The sequence below is a fragment of the Gymnoscopelus microlampas genome (genome assembly GCF_963454915.1).
Source record: "Gymnoscopelus microlampas genome assembly, chromosome: 14".
Lineage (NCBI taxonomy): Eukaryota > Metazoa > Chordata > Actinopteri > Myctophiformes > Myctophidae > Gymnoscopelus > Gymnoscopelus microlampas.
This window is the reverse complement of record NC_139951.1, coordinates 2,619,871-2,632,859: the sequence shown is the minus strand read 5'-3', so window position 1 is coordinate 2,632,859 and position 12,989 is coordinate 2,619,871. Positions and strand designations below refer to the sequence as shown.

General features: G+C 40.2%; 1 protein-coding gene across 3 annotated transcripts in view; it reads right to left on the bottom strand.

The window, feature by feature from the left end:
• Nucleotides 1–12,989, bottom strand: part of ccdc186 (coiled-coil domain-containing protein 186) — a 96,234-nt gene that overhangs the window by 4,581 nt on the left and 78,664 nt on the right. The gene's annotated exons all lie outside the window — the stretch shown is intronic.

The following is a 12,989-nucleotide window of genomic DNA, read 5'->3' as shown; positions in this document are numbered from 1 at the left end:
TTGGGCTAAAGGATAAAAACATTCATAAAATTGTCCTCACAAGTGTAGTAACATAAATGTGTGTGCTTGTGTATGTGTGTGTGTGTGTGTGTGTGTGTGTAGGGGGGGGATTGATTCACTGCTTGGCTTCCTATTTCTCTTTTTATTTGTATTGACTGAACTTGAACGATGATTACAAAAGTCAAACAGCGGGTAGGAGGTACTGTACGCTCTCATAAACACACTGTTTTCCCAGACCACACGCACACGTACAGTACATGCACACGCACACATACACGCGCACACACACACACACACACACACACACACACACACACACACACACACACACACACACACACACACACACACACGCAAACGCACGGCTGCTACAAAACACTTCGCTCTGACAAGACAGAAGGGAACAGTAAAACCCTTGGCGTTAAAAGGGTTTATAATTTATATAAACTTTTTATGAAAACTAATAATGAAAATAAAATAACGCCCCCACTAGAGCTTTAAATAACAAAAGTTACTGTGAAAGCATTTTACACAACTCACTGTACGAGGTCTTACATCGTCAAGGACATTTCTAAAGGCATAGCAAGTAACTTTGCACTGCGTTTACTTAAAAAAGACGTCATGAAATGGCTTTTTCGCTACGTTTAGCTCAGAAAAGGCGACGCTTTACATAGATTGTACATTACATTCACCCATTCACACACACATTCACACACCGATGGCGGAGGAAACCATACAAGGCACCAACCTGCTCATCAGGAGCAATTAGGGGTTCAGTGTCTTGCTCAAGGACACTTCGACACAAACTCATAGTCATCGAGTGGTCCGGATTAGAACCAATTTGCCAACAGCTACCAATAATAGAAAAAAGATTGATAGTGCCATATAGATAAGGAATCGGATAGATAAGCAGGATCGAAAATGTAATGCATAAAAAATGAACGATGATGACCATCCCTACTTATCAGCCACGGGAGTAGTGTGGTGTGGTGTTTACCTGCAGAAACACACTGCCCTCTCGCTGTATGTTGGTGTTTTCAATGTTTTGGTAGATGGGGACGTATTTTATTGTGTTATAATTGGTTCTCAAACTTTTCATGGCTGCGACCCCCCCCGCCCCCCCTAACTATTTGAACTGGGGACCGCCTGACCCTGACAAGCACTTGAAATTGGAGGAGTTGAGGCATTTATTTAGTTTGACTCGGTTCCACAGATAAATATCTGTGAGGCGTTGTGAGCTTGTAGATCGGCTATTTTCAAATTGTTTGCGTCTTTCTTAATATTTGACAATTTGGCCAAGGTTTGACCATATTTATAGTATAGTTTGTCGATTACTTTTGATGCAGTAATGCTCTTTTCTGTTTTCCATTTTAGAGGTATTAAAAAGGTCTTAAAAGCCCTTAAATTGTAACTTTAGAAATGTGCAGATACGCTGTATACACTTGTACTGTATGTTGGTTTGTTTACTGTTGAGTGAGTGAATCGATTCATGTAAAAACCCTGATTCTTAACAAAAATGTATTCACCATTTCCAAAAATCGATGTATTTATTTCTTAATTCGTTTTTGCTGGTGAACGTTACAGGAGTTCTTACTCTATGGTGTGTGTGATATGAAATGTAAGCAAAGCATAATCACAGTAAACATTACCATGTCTTCAGTCATATTCAAGGGCTTCAGGGGAAAACTAAAACTAACTCCAGTCACTTTCAGAGGGACACACACACTCTCCTGTTTTGATTGATTGAATTGATTGAATAATTTATTAGGCAGAAATGTAAAAACAGCACAAGTACAGTTAAAACACTTTGTCTAAAAGGTACGTCCAAAAAAGTCCTTGCTGTCTCGTTTCCATTGGGGTCCCTGTCCATCTTGCATCAAGGCAATTATGTTGTGTTTCTGCATCAAATAGAACTACAGCTAATCTAAGATTCCATCAAAGCCAATTTTTTTTTTTTTACAAGCGACCCTCTCTGGTATTATATAATTTTCTGTTTGAGCTGTTGGAAATAACTAGGCTTCCCTTGGTTGTTAAAGTTCAGATGAAAACAATATGACTGTTTAATCGAATCGTGAATTGATTCGTGAGATTCACTGCCCTAATGCAGACCAGTGTTGCCATGTCTGCTTATTATGAGTTGCTTATTTGGGCTTGTTTCTAAAGTGTAGTTGCTCATTTGCTTCCTAACGTTGTTTAAACCAGTGGTTCTCACATATATTAATGTCAAGGACCCCCACGTTAATATGTATTTATCTGCAGACCCCCATCTGAAAATATTTTATGCCAGGGACCCCCATACGAGATTTGTGGTGTTTCAAAGATATTCTCACAAATTCTCTCAAAGATATGCTCACAACACGTCGCAATGCGACGGGTTGTGACCTTGTAGATCTGATATTTTCAAATAAAGGGCTATTGTAGCTTCTTTTGGGCTTGGATAATATTTGGAATTCATCCATATCACATCAGTTAAAACCACTTGGGTCATCTATACTTAGTCAAACGGACCCGAGTTGCACTGCAATTGGTGCCTTCTTTTTCCATCTATGCCAAATCTCTTCGGCAAAAAATAGCCGATCTATACAAGCTCACTTTTTCATCTCTGGGACCACCAAATCTACACTGTAAAATCCTCAGGGTTAATTTAACAAAATAATGGAGCCAAATGTGCTGTACAGTAAGGGTCTATTTGGTTCCATTTGTACACTCTGAGTTACAGAGCTGTAAGGGTCTATTTGGTTCCATTTGTACACTCTGAGTTACAGAGCTGTAAGGGTCCATTTGGTTCCATTTGTACACTCTGAGTTACAGAGCTGTAAGGGTCCATTTGGTTCCATTTGTACACTCTGAGTTACAGAGCTGTAAGGGTCCATTTGGTTCCATTTGTACACTCTGAGTTACAGACCTGTAAGGGTCCATTTGGTTTCATTTGTACACTCTGAGTTACAGGGCTGTAAGGGTCCATTTGGTTCACATTTTTCACACTGGTGGCTTACTTAAGACTTTCAAGAGACATGACCCAAATGTCATGTAAAAATAACATGCAGGAGCAGAGTGGAGGAGAACCCAACTGACAATTAATGTGAAAAGAACCGCACTCCAAGATCACACACAAATGCAGGACTTTGCTTATTTCTATGATGTTTATTATAATATTATAAACATTATAGACGACCCCTTTCTTTTGACACTCACCCCCCCCCCCCCCCCCATTATTTTCCCCCGACTATGAACATATAGTGTTTTTCTGTATTTTATGATGTTATTGAAATGTTTGGTGCTACTTCATATGTTTATGAATTGAATACCAAGGACCCTAATGGAAACAAGACCGCAAGGACTTTTATGGACGTACCTTTTATACAAAGTGTTACTTGTGCCGTTTTTACATTTCTGCCTAATAAAATATTCAATCAATCAATAACGTTCTTCTGATTATATTACTGTTACATGGTATTGACATTTGAACTGCATTCAGACTTGGCTAAGACTCATACAACGTGGACATTTTCAGTCCGTTAACCACGTGAACCCCAGCGTCCCTATAGGCTCTATGCACAGAAGCCATAGTATCACTTCCTTCACAGGTGTTACCAATGATACTAATTAAGGCTCTGTTCCATTTAGAGTAGCACAGTGGTTCTCAAGACTTTTTTCATTTCCACGACCACCATACATGTAACTCTGAGTGTGTACAAATGGAACCAAATGGACCGTTACGAGTCCATTTGGTTCCATTTGTACACACTCAGAGTTACACACCCATCCCTGCACCCCAATTTTAGACCCACTGATGTAGCAGAGCGTTTCCAGTGAGCCAACGTGCACAACATCAGCACCCTGACTCCGTTTGACCAGAATGGAACAGAGCCTTCATTAGTGTCATTGGCAACACCTGTGAATAGAGCCTATTCCTCCTAGCGTTGTTCTAAAAAGGGATGAGAAGGGCAGGGAAAGTCAAAACAACACACAGCCCCCTCGAATTCACCCGAAGGACCTGAGTGCATCTTACACAATTCTACACTAAAACATCTTGCACATCTTTCACAGTTCATTTCATGCGATTGAATCACAATTGATTTAAACTGCCGTTTGTGTAATGAGTACATCCATCACAGAAATTAAACAAGACGATAAAGCAACATCATTGTTTTTTAGAAATAAGGTTGATTTTCTTTTATCATTTGTTGTTCCAGGGACCCACCAGAAGCAAAGATTTGAGTTACAAATGTTTGCTTTAAAAAATATACATATATTGAAAGATTTGCACACATTTTCACGATAAAAAAAATAGCAGATCTACATGCTCATAGCGCGGCACTCGGTGCCGCGCTATGAGCTTGTATATCTGCTATTTTTCAATAGCCAAATAAATCTAAGATGACACAGATGCGTTCCCGGTCTTAAAGGGTTAACAGTTGAACCTTGCTTGCCCTACTGGGCAAGGAGTCGGAATCTCTTAAAATGGTTAAAAAAGAAACACGTTGTCCCCCTTTCCTTTGGTAGGTCATGTACTTTCTTAAAATAGAAACGATTCGATACACCCTCAAGGGGAACTACTGATACGTTTCCTAGAGTGTGGCAGCCGTTCCTCTCCTATGCTGTTCGGCTTACTATGCCTCTTAATGCTTGAATTCCAGGCACTGCATTGTAAACTTGATCCGAGACCAGCTACAACCATAATAAATAGGGGCTTAAAGGAGAATTTTGTACTAAAGTTTTATTACCTTTTCTATGATGTTATGATATCTTAGGATGAATGGTACAGTAGAAAAATTACATAACTCCACCCCTGGTCCGCCACAGCTTAAAAGCCCTCTAAGCTGCCTCATTCACTAGAATGGGGAATCTCACTTACAGTTGAAGCGGATAGGCCTTAGGTTAGATCACATATTTGAATAGCTTTTTTTTGGTGAGATCTGATGTTCATAGTGACCGAACACTATGCAACCAAAAAAAAAAACAGAAGTCTCGCTAGACGAGATTGAAATCTCGAGATTGAAATCTAGTCTAGCGAGACTTCTGTTTTTTGTTTGTTTTTTGGACAGTGTTCTGTCACTATGAACGTCAGATCTCTCACAAAAAAAAAAAGCTATTCAAATATGTGATCTAACCTAAGGCCTATCCGCGCACCTTTTTAAGCTGTGGTGGACCAGGGGTGGAGTTATGACATTTTTCTACTGTACCATTCATCCTAAGATATCATAACATCATAGAAAAGGTAATAAAACTTTAGTCCAAAATTCTCCTTTAAGTGGTTAAGCTGAACTTCATAACTATAATATTGTTCAATAATGCTGCTACCTTGACACGGCTTGCATTTCACTCACCTCGACGTGCCTTTTACAAGTCATTCACCACCGTATCCCATAGTTATAATATACATATAGCGCCGTATCTCAGACTTTTTTTTCTCTCGTCGCGTGTCGAATGAGATTAATACATTTTGCCAGATTGACAGCAGCGACAAATGACAACTAAACGAAACAAGGTAAAAGGGGCGTTGCAGGTTGCAGATCCCGTCTGTGTGCTTAATGTGTGCAAATTACAGAGCCAGTAGGCGGACTCTAGACCAGATCTGAGCAATGTGCAGTAAATAGAAACCGTTCACATTTTGTAATTGCTCGCGGGTGTCCAAGAGCGGACGCTAATTCCCGGGAGACTCCCAGAACTTCCGGGAGAGGTGGGACGTCTGTTTTTGTCAAATACCATCTTGGAATTTCCGGTCATGAAAAGCAACCGGAAAACGGGCAGCGAGGGCGGGTCTTCGCTCAGTAGAAAGCCCTAGAAGCATACCCTACTTAAGAGGTTCTCAACCTGTGGGTCGGGTCCCCTGGGTGGGTCCCCACATGATTTTGGGGGGGTCCGCAGATGACAGTGAAGTGACAATTTAAGGACTTTTAAGAAAGAAAGAAAGAAAAGAGAAAAAAATATATTACTGCATCAAAAGTAATCAACAAACTATACTATAAAACATTGGCCAAATTGTATAAGAAGAATTGAAGAAGAAAGAGGCCAACATTTTGAGGTGTTGTGAGCTTGTATATCTACTATTTTCACAATATTTACCTCTGGAATGAAGTCAAACTAAATGGGTGGTCCCCAGTTCAAATATGATTATTTTGTCAGGGCCTGAAAAGGTTGAGAACCACTGCCCTACTTTATCATCAATTTAAAAATTCATGGGACCATAATTTACAAAAAACGCATATCATGGTAATTGAAAGAAGACTTTAAAGTATCTTTCACTTTTTAAAGTACCAATTCACTTGAATTGATCGGAGGGGATCAATTCTGCTAGGCTATTAATGAGAACTGCAGGGAATTCGGCACTCAAAAAACGGATGCTTACCGGCTGAGCTCAACATGACACTCATTGAAAAAGCAACAACAAATAACTTGCGGTATTGAAAGAAAAAGATACATTTATGAAGTACTTCATTTATGAAACTCCCATTACACCTAAGACAGGCAGCCTCTGTGGATAGCTTTAAAGCACAGCTCAAGACCTACTTCTTCACTCTTGCTTTTAGTTGATTTTTAAATCTCTGTGTTGTTATTCATGTCCTCACTTTGTTTGTTTTGCCTGATTCACTGCCTTGTTGCTATTATTTTAATGTTGTTTTATGCTTTTGCTTTTCTTTTTTTGCTTTATTGTTAAATGTATTTTTCTGTATTTCATGTCATGAAAGGTGCTATACAAATAAAGTGTATTATTATTATGTATTATTATTATTATGAAGACCCACTGGACAGAGCCAGATCCCCTCAGAGTAAAAATCCACCTGATGCAAAAGCCGTCTGCTCTTATCTGCCGGCCAGGAGGGTAGCAGCTGTGACAGATAGATTCTGGGTTGACCGCTGTTCCCCTGGGAATAAATCATCTGTGACACATGTTAGCTATAGGGTGTACACAGAATCAGGGACACTGTCTTACAGCAACCACTGCCTGAGGGACAGACACACACTAACTCTCTGATGCGGGACTGCACAGGTGAGAGACACCATGGCAGTGAGTGGGGTCTAAGGACACTGTTTCCCAAACAGTGGGTCGGGACCTAGTGTATGTTGGGGTCGCGAGTGAATGGACCCAATTGTTTTCGTTTCCTATCACAACTAAAAATTAAAAAAAATCGTCAATTACAAACAATTCCAACATTTTTCAAACGCATTTCATGAATAAAATCTAAAAATGTCCATAAATAAATAACGTTTAAGATGAAAATATATATTTTTAGGAAAACAATGGTACCACATTATAATGAGCATTACTGAGGACCAATTATATGAAGATAGGTTGAAAATGGGTGAAGTTGTCTATTATAACAATGTTTTTACATTATTAAATTGTCATCGTATTTTTTTCTTTAAAACCTAGAAAAAAAATGTTTTCGTTGTGATACCAATAAATAGCAACTTCAATGATCCTACGTTAGCACCATCGAAAGCAGGAAAACAATAGATCGATTGATCATTAAAATAAACTATAAACTCTGAAACTCTTAAGCTCTGAAAATGCACGACCACCGATCTGACCACTGACACAGCAGCCGTCAGTGGTCAGGTGGGAAGGCCACGAACGTTCAAGTTTCTGATTCATACAAACGTACAGACACTAACAGGTGAGTTATGATTCATAATGAGTCGTTTAGGGCTGCAGCTACTGATTACTCTCATTGCGATTGTTTGATTAATTAACTTGTTTTGATTCATCAAATCATCTCGAAGTGACTAATTCGATGAATCTATACTTCATCGTACAACACGGTGTTGTGCGAAAAAAAAAAGCTGATCCACAGCTTGTAGATCTTATAATTTTGGTATTTTTGAAACATTTACGATTTTATTACAACGTATTAATTAAATCAATTAGCTTGATTAACCCATTAAGACCGGGAATGCATCTGTGTAACCATTTGAACCATTATCTTATACTTTAGCTATTCAAAAATACCGAGTGCAGCGCTATGAGCTTGTAGATCTGCTATTTTTGAAAATTGAGAAAAATCGTGAAGATCTTTGAATAATACATATATTTTTTTAAAGCGAACATTTTAAACTCAAATCTTTGCTTCTGGGGGGTCCCTGGAACAACATATTTTGAGTTGGGGGTCCACGGCCAAATTCATATAATTTTGGGGGTCCTTGACATGAAAAGGGTTTGAGAACCACTGATTATAGCAACATTTTCAAAAAAAGCTGTATTTGCACACATTTTCATGATTTTTCTAAAATAGCAGCTCTACAAGCTCATAGCGCGGCATGAGCTTGTATATCTGCTAATTTTAAATAGCCAAAGCAATCTAAAAATGACAGAAGATGTGTTCCCGGTCTTAATGGGTTAACTATTGGGCCCCCTAAACATGATTGTCCTCAGGTGTCCTCTGAACGCTTCCTAAGAAGTTACTGGAAACCAATCACGGAGAGCGGAGAAGACGACGATCATCGAGTCCTTCACAATCCGTCATAAGCTTTTTGCATCGAGTTGTTTCCACGATGGAATTCATTTGGACTAAAACTCAACCTAAAGTCCTCATTTTAATGAGCCCGAGCACGCGCACACACACACACACACACACACACACACACACACACACACACACACACACACACACACACACACACACACAGAGAATCAATAGCATTAACCCATTCGATCCGGGAATGCATCTGTGTCATTTTAGATTTCTTTGGCTATTCAAAAATAGCAGATCTACAAGCTCATAGATCTGCTATTTTTGAAAAATCTTGAACATTTTTGCAAATATTTTCTTTTTCTTTTTTAAATCGGACATTTGTAACTTAAATCTTTGCTTCTGGGGGGTCCCTGGAACTAAATATTTTACCAATGTTCGCTTTAGAAAATATATATTCAAAGATTTGCACAAATCTTCAAAAAATAGCAGATCTACAAGCTCATAGCGCGGCACTCGGTGCCGCGCTATGAGCTTGTATATCTGCTATTTTTTTAATAGCCCAAAGACATCTTAAAATGACACAAACGATGCTTCTCCCGGTCTTAAAGGGTTAAGAGGATATGAGATTGGACATGCTCAGCCACTTGGACTGGCACATCTCGTATGGCGGGGGTTGAACCTGTGGGGATGCTGTGAGCAGAATCTTAAGTTGAAACGTGAGAAGAAAACGACCGTGTGGAGAATGTCTCCGTCTGGCAATGTCAATAACGACTGTCGTCAGGTTTAACGGAAATATTAACCCATGAAGACCTGAGGCCGATTCCACAAATGCCTTCTAAATCTGTAGTTCTCAAACCTTTTTCGTGCCAGAGACCGCCAAAATGATATGTATTCGGCCGCGGGAGCCCCCATCTGAACGTGTTTTGTGTCAGGGACCCCCAGAGTGTTTTGAGTGTTTTCAAAACACTCAAAAACGTTCAAAGATAGCAGATTGTACAAGCTCGCAGCATGGTACAAAGTGTGAGCTTGTATATCTGCTATTTTTGAGAACCACTGTTCTAAACCACTGTTCTAAATTCTAAAGTGTTTTCTGAAAAACATGTGTTGCTATATAATTACAGCTAAAATCTAAAATGACACAGACTCTTTCCCGGTTTTAATAGGTTAATCATACTGAGATACATAGAGACTAATTAAGCCCTTGGATGTTCTCTTAACTCATTCACTGCCAAGGACGTAATGTTTTTTTTCCAAAAGCCCAGCCTGTCACGGACGTAATGGCGTACTTTTTTTTTGGTGGTTTTATAAAAGATCGCGCTGTTCTCTATCACCCGAGTGATCACTTTGTACTCACAAGGATCCGGAAACAACATCTGAAGATTTCCGCCTCCGTCCACTTCCTGTTTAGCTTTTTCACGGACACAGCCGTATCTTGAGTTGACTTTTTTTCCCCTGCATTTAGCGAGACATGCTATTTTTAACACGCTGCTGCAAGAGAAAGGGCCGTCCCGATTTTTTTTTTTATTCTGTAAAATCATGGTTAGAAAATAATCCCCAAGTGTATTCAAACTGTTTTATTGTTATTATTCTCATTCATATTAGGAATAAAGACAAAACAAGAGCATGTGATTTCTTTTTTTTTTGCGTGTGAGAGCGGCTTACCCGCTCACCCGCAGCCCGCATAATTTCCTCTGAAATTCTGACTCGACCCACCCGCGCCGCGGGTTGACCCGCGGGTTACGGGTCAACCCGCGCATCACTAATAGCCAGACATAGGTCTGGCAGTGAATGAGTTAAGGTAGTTAAGGTGATATTATTTCGGTTAAAACAATAAGTTCTTTGTTAACAGGTTAAAGCACTATGTTCTGATAGTAATCATTGCTATAGAGTGTCTGTTCAGTAACAGGAGTCTCACCGGCTCTCCAGCTCTTTAGTAAACAGAATACATTGTCAGGTCGGGACACCAATTTCATCCAGAACTCACGCAGGATACAGGATAAACAAGTGAAATTGAAAGTGATGGAATGATACATTACACAATTAGAACTGGAACACAAGCTGATCAAACATTATTTGTGGGATTCCGTCTCCCTGATTAGATGAAATGTGTAACTCACCTGAACATCAATTTTCAGACCCCAGTAGTAATCAAGAATCAATATCTATATTACTATCAGAAATTAAAGCTTTAACTTTTCAACAATAAACTTTGTTTTATCCCAAATGGCTTGCAGCATCTTTACGTCAATGCGGCCTGACAGATGGTGAAGGCTACATTAAACAGAATATATAGAGAACAGTGCTTCAAAAGAAACCAGACAAATTTGAGAAACGGTGCACGTTGCTGCGTGCAAACGGGTGCACTATGAATGCTCATTGGGGACGCAAATCACGCGAAGACGTGAAATGAGGAAAGGATGCGTAGCTCAGTCGGTTGAGCTCTCGCCTTTGAACCACAACAAGGTCATGGGTTCGATCGTGGGCACCGCCAACTCAGCGTATGAGTAGCACGGCAAGTCGTGCGGTAAGTAGTGGGAGCTGATGGTAGGTGTGGCGCTCCACCTCTGCAATCCATCTCCCAGGGGTCTAGCGCGTTGACAGACTCCCGCGTTATAGGCTGATACCGACAATAAGCCTCTACCGACATACTTATGCGTAGCTTGCGAGATAGTTCAGGCAGATACACTTGAGAGGTTTACACACATGTGCAGCATTATGTGGTCGCTAAATTGTGACGTGTCAAGCAGGTGACCAAATTGGCGGTCTACTTAAAGGGATAGTTCACCCCCAAAATGACTTTTCTATCGATTAGTCACCCCATGGAATTCATGGAAATGTTTTGGTTTTTGTTGCATTCCTAAGCCAATAATTTGATGGCCGACATCGGTTCCGGTGGGAGACACAAAGAGTCTCCTTTGTGTCTCCTACAGGAACCACTGCCTACTTGGTCCGCTGGTCATCAAATGATTGGCTTATAGGAATGCGACAAAAACTAAAAAATATCCATGAATTCAAGTCTCCTTGGGGTGACTAATCGAAAAGATAGAAAACAAATATTTTTTGGGGTGAACTATCCCTTTAAGCTCACCTGATTCGTTTGACTGTCAGTGCTGCCCCTGATGTACAGTTTGTGCTTTGTTTGCTCCCACCACCACCCCCATAGGCTCTGCTTTCCCTAAGGGTTCTGTTTTCCCTTTGGGGGGGGGGGGGGGGGGGGTTATAGATGTATATGTCACTGCGCTTATATGCTTGTCTTCTAATGTGCTGAGCAGGGAGTAATGAATAGCAGAGCCTGAACGCTCAAGATCAAATACAACATTCACACTTTATAAATAAAATGATCTCAATCGATTTGTGAGTTATCTGACTGAACATGAGAGTCTCAACATTGTCGCCAATAGGAAACATCCTGAAAATGGATCTCCGAATGGAATTGTTTCAAACTGAAAAAATAACAAAAATAATAATAATAAATGGCATAAATATGTAAAACAGGAAATAGAAGTCTGTAGCGACTACCATGCTAAGCAACCAATCATGTGACACGACTGTGGTTCGACTGGCAAACCAGTGAACACTGCGGTAGAGGAAGATGCTTTGTTTTGCCATATAACCCATTAAGACCTGAGGCTGATTCTACAAAATGGCTTCTAAATCCCAACAGTATTCTGAAAAAAACGTATGTTTCTATATCAGTGGTTCTCAAACGTTTTCATGTCAAGGACCCCCAAAATGATATGTATTTGGCCGACAACCCCCATCTCAAAATCTGTTGTTCCAGGGACCCCCCAGAAGCAAAGAATAGAGATAAAAATGTTCGCTACAATATATATTCAAAGATTTGCACACATTTTCACGTTTTTTCAAAAATAGCAGACATACGAGCTTGTATATCTGCTGGTCATCAAATTATTGGCTTAGGAATGCGACAAAAACAAAAAAATATCCATGAATTCAAGTCTCCATGGAGAGACTAATCGAGAGAAAAATCTTTTTGGGTGAACTATCCCTTTAAGCTCACCTGATTCGTTGGACATGCACTTGCTGTCAGTGCTGCCCCTGATGTACAGTTTGTGCTTTGTTTGCTCCCACCTCATCGCCATAGGCTCTGCTTTCCCTAAGGGTTCTGCTTTCCCTTTTGGGGGGGGGGGGGGGGGGGGGGGTATAGATGCATATGTCACGGCGCTTATATGGTTGTCTTCTAATGTGTTGAGCAGGGAGTAATGAATAGCAGAGCCTGAACGCTCAAGATCAAATACAACATTCACACTTTATAAATAAAATGATCTCAATCGATTTGTGGGTTATCTGACTGAACATGAGAGTCTCAACATTGTCGCCAACAGGAAACATCCTGAAAATGGATCTCCGAATGGAATTGTTTCAAACTGAAAACACACCCAGTGTGAAGAGAGTGGTGCCTGTGATGAGTTAATTAGTGTAACTGGTTGCATCTTTGTGTTGCAATCAGCTGCAGCTGTTGAGGCCGTGCTCATACAGACACAGCTGTTGAGGCCGTGCTCATACAGACACAGCTGTTGAGGCCGTGCTCATACATACGGACGGACGGAC